This window comes from Mya arenaria, chromosome 5 (genome assembly GCF_026914265.1).
Source record: "Mya arenaria isolate MELC-2E11 chromosome 5, ASM2691426v1".
Taxonomy (NCBI): Eukaryota; Metazoa; Mollusca; class Bivalvia; order Myida; family Myidae; genus Mya; species Mya arenaria.
The window spans coordinates 78,733,473-78,752,517 of NC_069126.1; the positions used below are offsets into that span (position 1 = coordinate 78,733,473).

Sequence of the window (19,045 nt, forward strand, 5' to 3'; positions counted from 1 at the left end):
CGGACGAGTAACAAAGATGTGGCCCGGAAACAGAATTGCTAACGCCCCCCCCCATGGTGATTCTAGTCTTTGAGGTATGGACCTGGAAATTGCGCGTGACACATCCTTTTGGACACGGAATTGCTAACAGACGAGTAACAAAGATGTGGCCAGGACACAGAATTGCTAACGCCCCCCATTGGTGATTCTAGTCTTTGATTTATGGCCTGGACATGGAATTGCTAACGTCCCCCCCATTGCTAACGGACGAGTAACAAAGATGTGGCCAGGACACAGAATTGCTAACGCCCCCCATTGGTGATTCTAGTCTTTGAGTTATGGCCTGGACATGGAATTGCTAACGTCCCCCCATGGTGATTCTAGACTTTGAGGTATGGACCTGGAAATTGCATGTGACATCCTTTTAATGTAGTGATGATTTGTATAAAGTTATTTGAAAATCACTTTATTAGTAACAAAGATGTGGCCCAGACACAGAATTGCTAACCCCCCCATGGTGATTCTAGTCTTTGAGGTATGGACCTGGAAATTGCGCGCGACACATCCTTTTAATGTAATGATGCTTTGTATAAAGTTATTTGAAAATGACTTTATTAGTGACCAAGTTGTGGCCCGGACACGGATTTGCTAACGCACCCCCATGGTGATTCTAGTCTTTGAGGTATGGACCTGGAAATTGCGCGCGACACATCCTTTTAATGTAGTGATGATTTGTATAAAGTTATTTGAAAATCGCTTTATTAGTAACCAAGTTATGGCCCGGAAACAGAATTGCTAATGCCCCCCCATGGTGATTCTAGTCTTTGAGGTATGGACCTGGAAATTGCGCGTCACATCCTTTTAATGTAATGATGCTTTGTATAAAGTTATTTGAAAATGACTTTATTAGTGACAAAGTTGTAACGCCCCCCCCCATGGTGATTCTAGTCTTTGAGGTATGGACCTGGAAATTGCGCGCGACACATCCTTTTAATGTAATGATGCTTTGTATAAAGTTATTTGAAATGACTTTATTAGTGACAAAGTTGTAACCCCCCCCCCCATGGTGATTCTAGTCTTTGAGGTATGGACCTGGAAATTGCGCGCGACACATCCTTTTAATGTAATGATGCTTTGTATAAAGTTATTTGAAAATGACTTTATTAGAGACAAAGTTGTAACGCCCCCCCCCCCATGGTGATTCTAGTCTTTGAGGTGTGGACCTGGAAATTGCGCGCGACACATCCTTTTAAAGTAATGATGCTTTGAATAAAGTTATTTGAAAATGACTTTATTAGTTACAAAGTTGTGGCCCGGACACGGAATTGCTAACGCACCCCCATGGTGATTCTAGTCTTTAAGGTATGGACCTGGAAATTGCGCGCGACACATCCTTTTAATGTAGTGATGATTTGTATAAAGTTATTTGAAAATCGCTTTATTAGTTACCAAGTTATGGCCCGGACACGGAATTGCTAACGGACGGACAGACGGACAGACAGACGGACAGACGATGGAGCCATAACATAATACGACCCTTCGGGCGTATAAAAAGTTTATCTTGCCTTTATGTGTCAAATACATATTGCAAGTTATATTAAATTGCCTCTGAGCAAAAAAAACAACAATCATACTAAATGACAGCCAACACTCTTTATGTCCTCATATTCAGCATTCCATTGTGAATAAACACTTTGTGTATCTTTCACCTTAGAGGTAGGGACATGGGTCTTGCACACGACACATTGTCTTGGTATGTTGAAAACATATGGCATTTTCATTTTAAAATCTGTCCATATAAGAGAAAGTCACAGCGCGGACACGACAGCCTATAATTTCCTTCAGGTTGCCATGGCAACCAGAGTTCTGCAAGGAATTAATTTTTTTTAACAATTTTGAAAAAGCACCAACCAAGGATCATTCTTGGTTTCATCAAAATTGCCCAAGCGGTTTAGGAGAAGATGATTGTAACCAATTGTTGACACTTTTCCTTTAGGTTGCCATGTCAACCAGAGTTCTAAATGGAATTAATGGATCATGTAAGGATGCTACATATCAAGTATGGAGTCATTCTGACCTTTACTTTCAGAGGAAATGATGTGACAAGACAATGTAAAAACAAATGACCCCTGAGCAAGGCCAATTTGACCCCGGGACAATAATTTGAATACCTTTGGTGTAGGTCCACTAGGTAACACTATATACCAAATATGAAAGCTCTAGGTATTATATTTTGGAGAAGAGGATTTTTAAAGTTTTATTATATAAGACTATAAAAAACAAATAACTTTCAGGGCGGGGCCAATTTTGACCCTGTGGCAATAATTTGAACAACTTTGATAGAGGTCCACAAGATGATGTTGTATACCAAATATCTATTCTCCTGGCCTTACGGTTCTGGAGAAGAATATTTTTAAAGATTTACTATATAACACTACGTAAAAACAAGGACCCCCTAGGCGGGGTCAATTTTGACCCTGTGGCAATAATTTGAACAAATCTGGTAGAGGTCCACTAGATGATGCTGTATACCAAATATCTAAGCCCTGGGCCTTACAGTTTCGGAGAAGATTTTTAAAGATTTACTATATAACACTATGTAATGAAACTAGTGACCCCTGGGGCGGGGCCATTTTTGACCCCAGGAGAATTTTCAAGGTTCTAGGCCTTGTGGTTTTTGAGAAGAAGATTTTTAAAGTTTTCCCTATATAAGTCTATGTAAAACAAGTGACCCCCGGGGCAGGGCCATTTTTGACCCCAGGGGGATAGTTTTAACAATTTTGGTAGAGGACCACTAGATGATGCTATATACCAAATATTAAGGCTCTAGGCCTTGTGGTTTTGAAAAATAAGATTTTTAAAGTTTTTCCTTTCCGTTGCCATGGCAACCAGAGTTCTGCATGGAATTCCATTCTTTGAACAATTTTCAAAGGGGACCACCCAAGGAACATTCCTGTAAAGTTTGGAAGAAATTGGCTAAGCGGTTTATGAGGAGATGTCGTTTAAAGTAAAAGTTTACGGACGGACGGACGACAGACGGACGCCGGACAAATTGTGATCACAAAAACATTTACTTATTAATTATTATAGCACTGCGCATAGTAATATATTTTCATTTTTTCATTCCCCCCTTCCCCCCCCCCCCCCCCCCCCCGGGAATATATGGCATACACAAACCAAACTTATACTCTCAATTGTTTCAAATGAACATTATTATTTATTAACTATTTTGATTCAATTAGCATTCACATTTAGTCAAGTCACCATGATTTGCATTTGAATTTTTGCTATTTGTAACATTAGACATACCTTATATACTTCATTTGTACCAAAATTAAACAAATAACGATCTGTATTATAAGATAGCACAATTTGAAAAAAAGAAAAAAAAACAACTTGTATTACTTAATTAATTGCTTAAACAATAAACATACATTTTTCCATCCTTTTTTATGAAATTCAAAAGCCATTGCATTACTCTTCATATTGACAAACAAGAAATAAAAATAGTTCATGTATGTAATCATCTATTTTATCTAATTTAAACAATCATTTGATATCATTATAATTTAGTTCTTACAAATCATGTAAGTAATTTCACTTTCAATAAATTGAGAGTTAATAAACAGTCACATGACAAATTCCTTTTATTGGATCTTCAATGTCAGATGGAAAGCTATTATTAAGGACCCAAGTGATGTTTGTTCCTGCATCTGAACTGCCTAATTGCAGCCAATTTTGCATTGAATGTTACATATTTGGGTTAATTAAGGGCTATAATCCCTGTCCCGACAATTTTGAAGATAGAACTTAACAAAGTTATTGACTGGCTAAAAGAAAAATATAAATTGAGGAATATAGGCAATGTAATCTTTACAGATATACAAAAATGATTCGCAGATACATATTTAGACTTATCGACATTTTACTTAATATCAAAAGGTTCTTACAAATTATTTATAATATTATTCTTCATATACATACACATTATTTAGTAAACAGTACTGTTTCAACAATTCAAACAAATACATAGTTACAAATGAAATGTTGCTGTATTATGGCAAACACTTGGTGTTCTATCAGTACTTTAACTGAACTGGAACCTCAGATCAACCCATAAAGAAATGGAGTCTAGTAACTTCCCACTCGCCTGCCTCTTGGAACAACTGGGCCATGATTTTACCAGTTACCAGTAAGTGTTCTTTTAGACCATCATGTTGGTCAAAAATGTAATCAGACAAATCAAGACTGTCCGTAACTGGAAATCGGACCTGTTTCAATACATAGGCCACACTTTTTTATCCAACTCCTTCCAAATGATGGGTAGTGACATGGACATTCCTCAATCTAACTTCTGCAGTGACTTCATTCATTCTTTTAGTCAAATACGGACAGTGTGAGCTGTTGAGATAGACAGCTCCTGTGACATCACATTTTATTGTGAAGAATGTCCAGCATAGATGGCTTGTCATCTAATGTAGCTAATATGTCCGCCCGGTCAGCTCAATCAGTAGAGCGTTGGACTCTGAATTGGACATCCCGGGTTCGATTCCGGGCGGACCAGGTGACCTCTGTTGTGATTGGTTATGAAATCCTTTCTACGACCATTCGCACTGTACCACTGCACCTGGCATGTACAGAAGCTGTCAGTTCCTTGCAGAGGTGAAGGCACCTAGTACTGGTTCTGCCCAGGATAGGTGTGGGTGGTTGAACTGTCACTCTGGGACCCTTCAATGTGCTCACGCCGGGACCCGGAGTATAAACTACTAACACCACCACCTGGCAGCCTGCTCTGAAGCTTGTCCATAGCCCCATATGTGTGGCCAGTCATCCATTATCCCCATTTTAATGATAATCTGAAAATAATCCCAAGCACATTTATATGCATATTTATTATATCATATCCGCTTCTATACACTTATCTTCTCTAGGATGTTCAAACAGGCTTGATGTGACAATACAAAATGTGAAGACAAATCAACAGTGAGATACAACAAGTATATTGAATTTTCTGTCTGATTTAAAATGATTTGTAATATAAACAGGACAGGTGAAACTTCCTATTCGACAAATATCTTTTTTTTATTGTCATTTCCATGCATTTTTTATGATAAGATTATTTAATATTTCACAACTTAAATACTATCAGGAAGTCATAAGATTAACCATCTATATATATAATAAATCATATATATTTAATATGATTCTAGGACATTTGCCCCCCCGGATGTTTGCCCCCCCGGATGTTTGCCCCCCTTTTGGACCATGGCGGACATTTGCCCCCCCCGCCGTTTTCGAGGGGGCGGACATTTGCCCCCCCGCCGTTTTCGAGGGGGCGGACATTTGCCCCCCCCCTCTACTACTCGTAATGAATTCCATGTTGCTTCGTGGAAGTGAATTGTGAGTTGTAATTTGTGATAGGAAATACGTCCATTATATGAGTCCCGTGTTCTTAGTTTGTATTTTGAGCAAAAGTACGTCACATTTTTCTCGTTAATTATCTCTTCTTTGATATCATGCAAACAGAGGTAAATAGCGCGATCGAGATTGCTTTAATTGTTTCTCATTAATTAACTCTTCTTTGATATCATGCAAACAGAGGTAAATAGCGCGATCGAGATTGCTTTAATTGTTTCTCATTAATTAACACTTCTTTGATATCATGCACACATAGGTAATTAGCGCGATCGGGATTGCTTTAATTGTAGTGTTGGATCGCACTTTAATACAAACACATGTTTGGTGTTGATAGTTTGTAAGATTATTAAAGTTATCGCATTATCGAGTAGTCTCCCTTCTCTTATGTCGTGGCTTTTATTTGATTGAAGACATGCAAAATACACAAATTGGAGTTATGTTGGTTAATAAGCAATTTTGGTATAGGTTTGTCTAGAATATTACTTATATAACCGGGAGGGCAAATGTCCGCCCCATCGAAAATGGAGGGGGGGCAAATGTCCGCCCCCTCGAACATTGAGGGGGGGCAAATGTCCGCCCCCTCGAAAACGGCGGGGGGGCAAATGTCCGCCATGGTCCAAAAGGGGGGCAAACATCCGGGGGGGCAAATGTCCGGGGGGGCAAATGTCCGTATACCATTTAATATATAAAAACAAGTCATTATACAATTGATATACACAAATTAAAAAGGTATTTATACTTCTGAAACACTGTTGCACAAGCCACTGGGCACAAAGAGGTTGATGAAGGTTTTCCTGATGCCCTTTGAGGTTTCCCACAATAATGAGAAAGATGACCTCTGAGAGAGATGGTGGTTATTTCCTGAAACATTAAATTTATACATGTTGTATATAATTTAAAAAAAGGACACTTGACAATATACAGAATGCTGTACATAAAATTCATAAGTCCTATAAATAAATGCTTTTGAAAAATTCCAGAACATATAAACAGCAAAACCCAAAACCTCTTGATTTTGTTCTCAATTGGCCAACAGAGGAAGTATTTTTTTTTTCAAGAATCCATGAAAACCAGTGATATAAAACTGCTGACAAAAAATTAGATCATGCATTTTTCTTTAACTGTTAGTAATAGTTTAACCCACAAAACATTGGCTTTCAAACGAAAATATGCAAATCTGCGATATGATCTATGTCAGCAGTCTTTTATCATTGGTTTGCAGATACTATTAAACCCAAAAATTTGCTCTTTCCAAGACAAAAAAAATAAAAAAGTTGTAAAAACGGTAAATTTGTGAGAGTGCATGCAGCTTTAATAATAATTAATATATTCTTGTAATGAAGCTGTTATGTGCTAAAAATAGAACCCAATGAAAAATAAGCATATCCTAATAAGCCTAGCTTTAATATTATGAAGTATTTACTGAATCAAATAGACATATATAGGCAAATGACTGAAAAGCTACCATAATTAAAGCTGCACTATCACAGATTAAACATTTCGACAACTTTTTAATTTTTGTCTTGGAACAAGCCAATTTTGCTACAATCCATGGAAACCAGTTAATAAGACTGCTGACAAAAAATTAGATCGCGGATTTTTATATTTAAGTTCATAAATTGATGTTTTATGCATTTTTCTTAAACCGTTAGTAAGGTTTTAAGCTCTAAAACATTTTCGAAAATATGAAAATCTAAGATCTGTTTTTTTATCAACAATCTTACATCAATGGGTTGCAGATATTTACGCAAAAATTTGCTCTTTCCAAGACAAAAATAAAAAAGTTGTAAAAATGGTAAATCTGTGAGAATGCAGCGTTAAGAGTATTTTTTAAACTTATAATGAAAGTCATTTGCATTTATTTTACATAAGCACGAAAACTAATGTGTTATTTATTCTGAACTCCTTTATAAAAATGTAGGACAAAACATCCCATGTCATTTTTGACTAAGGGGACAAAACACGTCCAACCCATTTAGACAGGGTTGACAAAACAACCCAGATCATTTTGACATGGTGGACAAAATAACCAGGAAAATATTGGCAGTTCAAAAAGTTAAGACCCCCCTCCCATCCTACCAACACTTGAAAGATTAAAACTAATTGGCCATTATCAAGATGTGTTTTATTACCCCCAATAAACACCCTTTTTCACTTAATTTATTAGGTTTAGAAATGTTACTATGGAGATCTTTATCACAGCATAAGGAAGACACAGTGACTTTAATCATAAGGATTTGCTACAAAGCTACAGTACAATATTAAGTTCAGCATTATGATAATCCTTACTTCAAAACACTCTTCTTAAAAAGGTGTTCAAGGCCAAAATCTAATATTCATATTCATTACAGGCTGCTTTGCATGACAATTATTAATTTCAGATATTTGCTTTAAGCAATTTATTTTTAATTATAAAAACACTTTCTCATAGTTTTCAGTTTTCATCTTCTTTTTGATATTGACATGTTAATATTAAAGGGCCTCATGTGTTTTTAATATTTACGTTAGTCTTATATTAAAGCTGCAACCTCACAGATTGAACGTTTTGACAACTTTTTTTAAAAATTTTGTCTTCGAACAAGCGAATTTTTGCGTAAATATCTGCAAACCAGCGATAAAAGACTGCTGACAAAATATCAGATTGCAGCTTTTCATACTTCCATCCAAAATTGATGTTTTATGCATTTTTCTTAAACTGTTAGTAGCAGTTTAAGCTGTAAAACATTAAATTTGGAATGGAAATATCAAAATCTGAAATCTAATCTTTAGTCAGCAGTCTTTTATCACATAAGCAGGTATTTACGCAAAGAAATTCTAATACATAAAGTTTAAACAAAAAATAAAAAAGTTGGAAATCAATACATACACAAGTTGACTAACATATATTTTGAATAATAAACCTTAAATTACTTTCCAAAGAATGCATTTAAGGAAAAGTTACTTACTGAAAACAAGACTGTAACAATGCATGTATTTTAAAGTGAAAACGCATATATATTATGTATTTTAAAAATGTAATCCTTTATACTTTTTACTCTTTCTGTTTTTAAAAAGGATGTAACCCTAACCAAATCATTTTATTTTTGGCCCTACTATAACACAATCAAGAATTTAGCCCCACATTCCAGAATGCAGGGCTTAAATTGTGTTATCATTTTGATCACTGACATGACATCATTGACAAAATAAGGATTCAAAAATCTTTGTTTCCGCCCAACTGACCCTATTTTATCCTTCTGATCCTTTTTTGTTTTTGGTGTTTTGATCAATATGTGCTTTTTTAGTAAAGACCTTAATAATTCCCTGATATAGGTCAGTTTGCCAAAGAAACATGGTCCAAAAAAAAAAACAGTTACCGTATGCCTATTTTTTGATATTTAAATGGAAACTATGAATACTTTTTTTTGGCCTAAGCAACAATTTTTGTTTGAAGCCAGATGTGCATACTGTGTATTTTTTTACTTAATTACATTGTATTGTCTGCGAATTACCAATATCAAATCCATTGTCCTATTTAACAGGATAATGGTTTTGATATTGGTCCCATGTATTATCATTATAAAAAGTGTAGGAATTTTATTCAAGACCATTTGCAAGATGTGTCATGTTTGGTGTCAATATTATGCTTGAATTATCATATTTTATATTTGTCATTGTTAGATATTTAATTTGTATAAAAAAATGAGCAATAATAAAACCTCTAAAGTTTTTTCCTCAGTTGGTAAAATTACACCTGTTGTTGGGTTAATAAAAGTCTGCTTGCCTATGGCTCCATTATGGCTTGACCCTGTCACACCCCCTAGTGTGACTGAACATATTTGTGAGGCCAAAGGGGGATCTATCTTCATTGAATGTCAGTATTTATTTTAGCTCCACCCCTTTTACTTGACCTGGCATCGCCCCTTTCACTGAACCTGACATCTGATTGGCTGAATGAATATGCCTTTTAAAGGTTTCCTTATGACTGACAGCCCCCACCCCCCACAGAGAAAGACTGGTCATTTGAGACAATCACTATCATATTTTGAAAAGGCGGCTATATGCATGACTATGAATTGGCTTGTAATTGATTTAAGATAATGATCATTATCTGCAGTTATGCACTTAAATTCATAAAAAATTCATGTTCCTTATACTATGAAAATTTTGGAAGAAATACATGACTGTCAATTTAGAATTGAACTTAATTTCCATGTAAATATCCTTAAATTGTATAACATGTCGAAGGCAAAATGTAGATTTTCACAGACTGATACAAAAATTTTGCTAAAAGGCATGTTCATTTTTTCAAGATAATGACATTAATAGAAGGTTTCTACTTTGTGTAAGGTTTTCTGAATTTAAACATTTTTTTTTGTCTTCAAGTCTCTTAACATTACCAAATAAAAAGAACTGTCCTCCAGTTTGTATTATGTAGAATAAGATGTAATTTGGAAGTAACTGTAATTTGTTACAAAGATGGTTTAACCAAAACTTAATGAAAATCCCACATTGATTTCGTGCATTTATATATATATATATATATATATATATATATATATATATATATATAATATTATATACATATAGCCCGGAATAGTTGTAGCCCGGAATTATAGCTATTCTAGTTTTTCCGACCTAATCCTCCGGTACAAACAAAATTAAACCGTTGTAATATACACACATTACTTCGGAAACAATAGAGTCATTGGACTGTCAATAGCTCGAAATTCACCTTTTATTTGTTACTTCCGGGCTATATGTATTAACATAACAGGGTTTTCCCATGCTGGTACAAATAAAAGGCGAATTTCGAGCTATTGAAATTCGTGTAACAGTCCAATGACTCTATTGTTTCCTACGTATAATTCTGGGCTACAACTATTAAGAGCATATACTATCACACTCATCTGATATATTGGGGATTAAATTTATGTACCAGTACATTATCTTACAGAATGATAGTGATAGTCATTATCAAATTATTATCCTGATTAATAAGTAAGTTGTTGAGTGAAAACTATTTTTAAATTGAGACAATAAGGTGGATGACATGTTAAGTTATTGAAAGCTTTGAAGATTTTATACAAAAGTTATAAGTTGTCTCAATTTATGATTTCGAAAACCATTAAATTGGCAGGCCTAAGCATCATGAGCCACTCACAGACTTTGATGGAATTGGTAAAAGACAAAAAATAAATATTTACTTTCTTAGTGTTGCAATGCAAAAGATACTAGGCCTACTTTCTATCGAGTAAAACATTCTTAATATATAAAGCTTTTTTCCATTTGCCAAATAATGGAAAATTATTTGAACTTGATTTTGAAAAATAATTATTTTTTATCCTGACTATATAATCATTTAGTCTTTAAAACAGACTCTCTTCCTTTTAAACTCTAAAATATCTTTAAAAATAAAATAAAATACATTTAAACCCATTAAGATTTAATTAATTATTTAAACAGGCCAGTCTGCACTGCCTTTTCAGTAAGGATTTTAGTCAAAATCATATCTTCGTAAGAACAAGACAGTACACCATAGGTAATTATGACCCCCCCCCCCCAATAATTATGCATATTATGCATATTTGTATACATGTATTAGCTAGACATTATACAACGATAAGTGTATTGTATATATTAGTGAGCAAATAAATGCATTAATAAATAAATAAATACAGATTTATACTGGTAAATAGATTTATAAATATAAATATTTTAGGAAAGATAAACATTAGATAAAAAATATTATCAAAGCCTTTTTAGCCATATTGTATTGGCTGGTGGGGTTACTCAAAATTACCGTGCATGGTCCGCTTACAACCAATTAAATATTTTCAATAGCTCTGAGAATGATTCATACAATCTTTGATATGATGTCAGTTTTTTTTACATGGCATGGCTTGACTTGATCAATATAAATTTTATATTATATGACTTGCACAATTCACATGACTTTTCATATATATCCTTTAAGTTTTGTGTGATAATAGATCTTTGATCTAAATTTGTGATTCAAAACTTAAAGATACATATATATATATATTTACTGCTTCGGAATCACACTTTACACACAAGACATGTTAAAATAGATTATTGTACTCACTGTTTTTTAATTTAAGTTTATTCATCAAACTCTGTCACTCTAGCTGTCTCTGTATTATCAGCATCACACATCAACTAAAAAAAATAATAATAAGAATTATAACAAGAAAGGTTCAAGTAGTTAAAAAATATATGGGCTGTCATTGGACATATAATATAACAATTTACCATGATTCCATGAAATATTTTTACAAACTAGCAAACCTGAACTCTTTAGTAATTTTTTACATCTTTGTGAGATTTTGCATAAAGCATCTATCTAATTCTTTGTTAATTTACCACATTAAAATTAAAATATATTGATTAACTGTACTTTTATTTATTTTATAAATATCTTATATGTTGTGCACCAGTCAATTGTAACCCTGGCGCCCCCAGGTCCAGGGAATAGCGGGGACTTTGACTTTCGGTCCAGCCAACCCTGGGTCTAATCCCCTCCCCTGCGGGAACGAACTGATGGTAAAACCCCGGCCAAATGCCCCTGCACACCAGAGACTCTATATAAGGCCCAATCTCGGCTAAATTTGGCTCAAAGACAAAACCACTGCGGTCACCCGGCCCTGCGTGGCCACATAGAAAGTAAAAACACGGCCAATTCCCGACTATTCCCAGTATACCCCCGGACCGGGGGGGGGGGCGTGGTTAGTAACCGTTACAATTGACTGGTGCATTGGTACAATTGACTGGTGCATTGGTTATAATAACTGAGAGGCCTCAAAGATGCTCACATGACTGTGACCTTTTAGCAGATTAGAACAAAGAAAGGATTTTTAAGAAATATACTCAATGAAACAGAGTAAAACTTTATCCAGGGGCTATACACCGTATGATGAAATAGCGAAAGAAGAGAAAATTGTCGAAAACTGACATGAATTTGGTATCAATGTGTACAATGCATTGAAACTAACTAACTGAAGTACCACATAGTTTACAATTAATTGATTTTTCACATTTTTTTTCCATAAAAAAGATTACTAGGTGGGTATACCTAGTATAATTAATTTTTATGTGTGATTGGCTAGTCGATGTTATCACTTAATGTTACCAAGCTAGGTATATATTAAATCAAATAAATAAATGTAAACTTTCATAGCAGTGGATACAACACTGGACTGCAATTTTGGCGACCACAGTTTGAACCCGGTCTCTGTTATTTTTTCTTTACATTTTGATATTTTTTTACCAATTATGATATCAAAAGGATAAACATTTTATTGAATAATTGTCCTGTATACTGGGACTGACCCTACTGTTTGTATAGTCCATTGGTTAAAGAAAATAGATTAAAAAAGAGAAAAAAATAATTGTAAAGTGTGTGTTTAAGGTAGCACTACCCTAATGAAAACCTCCACTTGAAATGCTTCATTTTAATGTTTTATCCTTTATTGTTAAGCACATACCTACACATCTTTTGTGGGTTCATGTGAGCAGTTCAACTTCAAAGCAACCCAGAAGCTGACATACATGCCATATCCCCCGGAGGGGGAAAAATCCCCCGGAATTTCGACCCATCCCCCGGTCTCCCGGAGGGGGATGAAAATCCCCCGAAATTAAAAAAAGTGTGTTTAAAATTACGCAAAATTATCACAGGGTTTAATTATATATGCCTGTTTGCAGTTATAATGCCCTTCTTGTCTTAATTGGATTATCAACTGATGGTGTGTTTTAACAACACCAATTGGGTGACACTTAATAAGTCAGCAGGGCACATTTCATGCATTGTTTTGATTGAAACTGTCAGAATTTGCATAAGAAATGTCAATTAGACTGGTCAGATAAAAGGACGATTTTCATTGGTTAAAACTATAGGTTTTATCCAATCAGAGAGGATGTAACAAATTAAAGTGTTTAAACATGTGTCATTGTCATCAAAATGATTTATGATTTAAAGGTGACAGTACATTATTTGGTAAAGAAAAGGATTAAAATAACTAATAGACAATGCTGTTCTTTGTTATGACCCACTAATATGTTTACATACATGACATGACCTTCATCTCAAATATCGGAAAATAACAGAACTTCCAGAAGAGAAACTGAAAGTAGACAATTCGGATGAAATGACTTTTATTTATTTTAATATTATGGTGGTGATGTTTTTTATTTTTTGATGAATGCCAAAAGATGATATGTTTATGAACTTAAACAATAAATTATGCATTTGCTTTTTATCAGAAGCAAACAAATCTGACTATTTGGGAATTGAAATGAAAAATATTGATAAATCATTCCATTCTCTCTATTAGTCTGAAAGTCATCATTTATGATCATAATGAGCAGATTTTGTATCCAATTTTAGAGGAAGGTAAGCCCATTAAATTGTCTCTGAAACATATTTTTCTGTGAAGTATTCTATTTTGCAAGTGAGTGCTTTTATTATGCAATATGGCTGTGTCTCATTAAAATATAGATGAAGTGCTGGAAAAAGGGGTAGACAAGGTAAATTGGCACGTGTGTCATGCCCGTAATGCTACATGGCGATGATGAAAATTCTCTGGTATGTGACCCAAATCCCCTTAAATTCTGGACATAATCCCCTCGGGAGTCTTTCAAAATTATGGCAATTTGTTTTTGTGTACTTGCGTCTTAAAATACTTTGAAATTTTGTCAAATTAGACCTGCTAAAAAAAAACCCTGAATACTACCAAAATCCCCCTGAATTTTCAGACTTTTGAACATTAATCCCCCTGAATGGTCTCAAGAAAATATGGCATGTTTGGAAGCATCTTTTTATTTTCCATTTCATTAGCTTACATTTTTCAACAGTAGTTTTATTAGAAAATAGTTATTTTCTTATACCGAAGGTAAAACATACTGTTGTTTTTTTTTTGCATAATGTTCCTAAAAGTTTAAAGATATTTCATATTGATAAGGAACAGGTCATGAGTATTTTTTTAACTTGTTGATTTCGCTGTAAAATGACATTCACAAGCTAAATCTTAGTAGACCAAAGCAGGGTTAGACACTAACATTTTTCACAAGGTAGTCCCTCGGACTACTGGATCCCAAATCTGGGTAGTCCAGCAAAAACTATGGTAGTCCATAAAAATGCAAGCCTGCAACGGATTCCTTCAGTGTTTTGTGAGACTTAGCCTCCTTAGAACATTGTCAGTATAACCCTTTGATTGGTCATGATTTTTATCTGTTTCAATCTTAAAATTTCCACATTCTTCAAAACAATTTTTGGCCATTAAATTTAATTTTAAAACCAAAAAAAATGCTAAAAACTATGCTAAAATACCTCAGATTAAAAATCTAAAAACCATGCTAAAATACCCCATAATCTGTCACTTTCAGGAAAATGTTGCAATAAATCACTTGACACTAAAACACCTCGACTGAGATCGTTGCTAAGTTATGGCACAAATGACAGACATCCTACTGATAAACAATATTTGATTATTGGCATCCTACTATTCAGTATTCTTTGTTAATCTAAACAACATATCATATAATACTTAAAAAAACATGATGAAATAAATTCCGAAAGTGTTATTAATTTTTTTTGTATGGGAGTAAGATAACAATTAACATGACGCTGCCTGTCACTCAAACTAGCGTCCAAATTAGGCAGGGCTTATCAGTTGCCGTTGCTATCCGCCATGACCTCCGACAATCCTCACATATCAACAGTAGTGTAATTACGCTGTTATATATATTTAACACAAATTATGTCTCATAATTGAGAGATAGTAAAGACAGTTTAAGAAATCCGAAATACTGACATTTTCCCTTTATGCCGCTAAAATTATAATTGATAACAAGGGACTGTTTAGTAGACTAATTCAATTCTCAAAATGTCTTAATGTAAACGTACATAATATACGTATATTTCCGTTTTAATAGCCTTAAAATAAGAAATATCATTATGAGAATTAGTGTACAATATTGATGATATATTGCGATTTAGTTTGATTTTGAAATTTGTCTCCTTATTGTGCGAAAAGTTTTAAAACCGAGGCATATACATTTGCATTTAAGTTTGTTTGACATATTAGTGAAAAAGACACCTCAATTTATGTGAGTTACATTTTTTTATTAAATTTAATTAAATATCTGATATATAGCTTAAGGTCACAAAAAGTATATACGTATAGATAAAACAAAATCATATTTTAAAATGACGCAAATCAAAGTAAAAACCTTTGCATGTATAATGACTATGGTCGTTTCAAAATTTCTATGCTTATTGTTAGAACAGTTTTGCATGTCATTTAAAACGGAAATTTATTCATTGAGAGAAACAATAAGGTAGTTATATAAATAATGATAATAATGCATTACACTTGTATAAAACAGGTGATTCTGAATCGAAAAAGGAAGAAAAACAGCGAAATCCATTGAGTTTTGACAATGGATCTATACAAACATCTTTTTTTGTTGATTTTCGGATAGGAAATTAATACATGTTTTGTTTCCCTTTATTTGAGTTTTAAAATAGAGACTGTTATTGTACTGTAACAAAATTCCGATGTTATTTAGAAATAAATTATTTTAAAGTCTAGACATTTTTCTACCTGAATTATACATTGCATACAATTAATAATAATGAACTTATTTAATGTTATACTTGGTTTTATTGCTACGTTTTACCATGTTCCATGCATTTTTTATCTGATTGTCATTTATAACTTTTGTATTATTATCGTCTGCTTCTGGGTATTTGTCGGAGGTCATGTGACACTGTAGGTGTAGCCTTATCGCTATCGGCGTGGTGTTAATTGTTATTGGCCCTAGCTTCAATGTATAAAATGTTACATTTTGGCGCGAAAATTAAAGCACACAACTCTGTCATCGTCTGCACTTACACTGCATTATACCTGTTTTGGCAGTATGATTAATTTATCAGCTGTTCTTCTAAAAGCCAGTTTAAAAGATTGCATAAGCCAGACATAATATTCCTTCTGTTTGCTTTAAATAAACACCGACATTTGACAATACCCTAAACCATAATAATCATGACGTATTTTCAGAAAATCTAAAATAGTTACAACCGTCAAGTGTTTATCTGCATCGTATCTTTCATTGTTTTTGACTGAAAATGCAAGGGATTTAGAAAATCTGCCACTTGGACCCAAATCTACCTTGCTGACATTTAAGCAGAGGTGCACATGTCTGACGATTAAAACACACCATAGAGTGTGAAAATGTTTTTTTCCCTTTCTAAATAAAGACATTCTACTGACTGGTTTAAACATTAATCGAAAGGCTATACGAAATGCGCGCGAAATTCGGTTAACAGTCCATGTTGTCCGGAACTGCCCGGCCATCTTCGGCAAGCTTTACAATGAGTGTTTACCGGTGATAATCGGCTTCTTGACATCACGTTTTACGCAAGTTTAAGCGTAATAAAGATTTTATGCTCAATTAACTGATGTGATATTTACTTTCTTCTAGTAGTCCGACGGACTATTGACTTAAAATGTCTTGTAGTCCGACCATAAATCTGGTAGTCTCGGACTACCGGACTACTGTTAGTGTCGAACCCTGCCAAAGAATTGTACGTTTACGGATTTTTGTATCTTTTTTGATATGGCAAATCCTTCACATACAAATTGTTTAGTATCAAAAGTGGGTAGTTATTCCGATCGGGATTCTGGGTTAAAGCATTTAATATCTCAAAAATATCATAAAACAAGAAATATTACCAGATTATGTAATATTATATCAGTTCCATACATAAAAATGTCATATCCTATGAATAATTATGAGTTTGACGTTTATTTTTCATTTCTTGCTGTCAAAACATAGCGATATATACATGAAGGGCACCTGCAAGGCTTCAGGGCACAATTTTTAAACAATTGGAACATTTCGGCCATGGCTGAGTTGTTACGATTGTATTTTCGAGGTCTATCTAGAAGCTTGTCAGTGGTGGCCGAGTTATTACGATTGGGTCGAGTTGTTCCGCTTGGCATAATTGTTGTCTGTGTCAGTCAACTTTTGTTTTATTGGAAAGGTAAATAATGTGTTTTAATGCAAAATAACTTTTCACTTACATGGTAAAGTATGAATATAAACCTTTATGATCAATTTAAACCATAAAATACTTCACTTAATACAATTTCAATATTTTTCAAAACACCCCCGGTTTTTGCACAAACCCGTTTAGACGTTACTGGCTAAGGTCACAAATCCGAACACTTTCTGATGTTTTTTACAATTATCTTGGAGAGTTTATGTTGTAGTAAGTTAAACTTTCGTATGAAACATCTTTGGTTCATGTGAAAACAGCTGTCAAAGTACAGATTCACGATCTCGTCAATATTATGTCGAAAATCGTTCAATTTTATGGATAGTAAATCACCCTTCAAAATACGCTATGGAGGGCACAAATACCGAACACTTGAAAAGCGAAAATACATGGTCATACAATTATAATTAAAAAGTATGCTATATTAAATAAATGGCATTTTTTAGAAAAATGCTTAACAAAACAAGATGAAACTTTGCAAGTGTGACCAAGGCAAGCCTCTGTATTTATCTAGATCATCGAATAATCGATCACGGTAAACAAACGCGTGTTTTAGCCGGTGTTCAGGATTTGTGCCCTGTCAGAAAATGTACCGTCAACCAGTAAGGATTGGAAGAATGTATTACACGTCTATAATTTTAGACTGGGGGGGGGGGGGGGGGTAGCTACAATAATGAGCAATTAGGGATACTTTTCTTTATTATTTTGACATTTCATGTGTATCCCTGTAACTGCCATAGTCTTAAAATCGTCAAAAGACCCATTGACGGTCATTTAGGTGGACTATGGGGGGGGGGCATGGTAACAATTGACTGGTGCAACCACTGGGACACCATTTTTTATTATTTTGATATTTCTTAAAATACTCGTTGACGGCTATTTAGGCAGAGTAGCCCCACTCCTTGTCGAAGTGTGGATAAGAAGAGGACTGTTTCAAGTGAACGTTCTTAACGAGATGTCCTACTTATTGACTGTTTATATATTCAAAAATCAAGACAAAAAATTAAATGGAAAAAAATAAATGACTTACCAATGGGTGTTTGAGATATCCATTTGGCACCACTTTAGTGCCATTCATCGCTCTTCAAAGCTCCATAAAACAAAATCATTCGTCTAACACATTCCCGACATCTTAACACAGATGGTATTGATTACTGTGACATGTTGGTGTTAAACCGGTTTGAAGGTGCATTCACTCGAGTAATAAAGTCAAAGATGCACTCTTAAGTACTGCCAGATAAGGTTTACCACAATTAATAATGTTGTTTCAATATTCCTAAAAGAATGAATAAATGTCGAAAACAATGGTTCTTATGAAGGATATCGAGTTAAATTTGAAAGAAATGAGCATTACACACGGTATTTCTACCTTATGAGACTATAGTAGACCACAATAAATCTTTTAGCATTTACCAATCATTAAATATTTTTTGCGCTTTCTGCTATTAAAACACGGTTACAATCTTGTTATCAGTAATAAATATTTTCAATAAATGCATTATTTAGTATGTAGTTAAAGGTTTATCAGTCACAATTGATGTTTGTTATATATGTGTATGTATTGATTTTGAATAACAGTGTCACTAAACA

At 34.1% G+C, this 19,045-nt stretch overlaps 1 long non-coding RNA gene across 1 annotated transcript; it reads right to left on the reverse strand.

The window, feature by feature from the left end:
* Window positions 1-4,539: 4,539 nt before the first annotated feature.
* LOC128233548 (uncharacterized) lies at window positions 4,540-18,753 on the reverse strand. Its single transcript, XR_008260722.1, has 4 exons — window positions 18,486-18,753; window positions 11,483-11,556; window positions 6,137-6,258; window positions 4,540-4,835 (listed from the first exon to the last, which is right to left on the reverse strand). It is a non-coding gene; the product is annotated as an uncharacterized LOC128233548 (long non-coding RNA).
* Window positions 18,754-19,045: the final 292 nt, after the last annotated feature.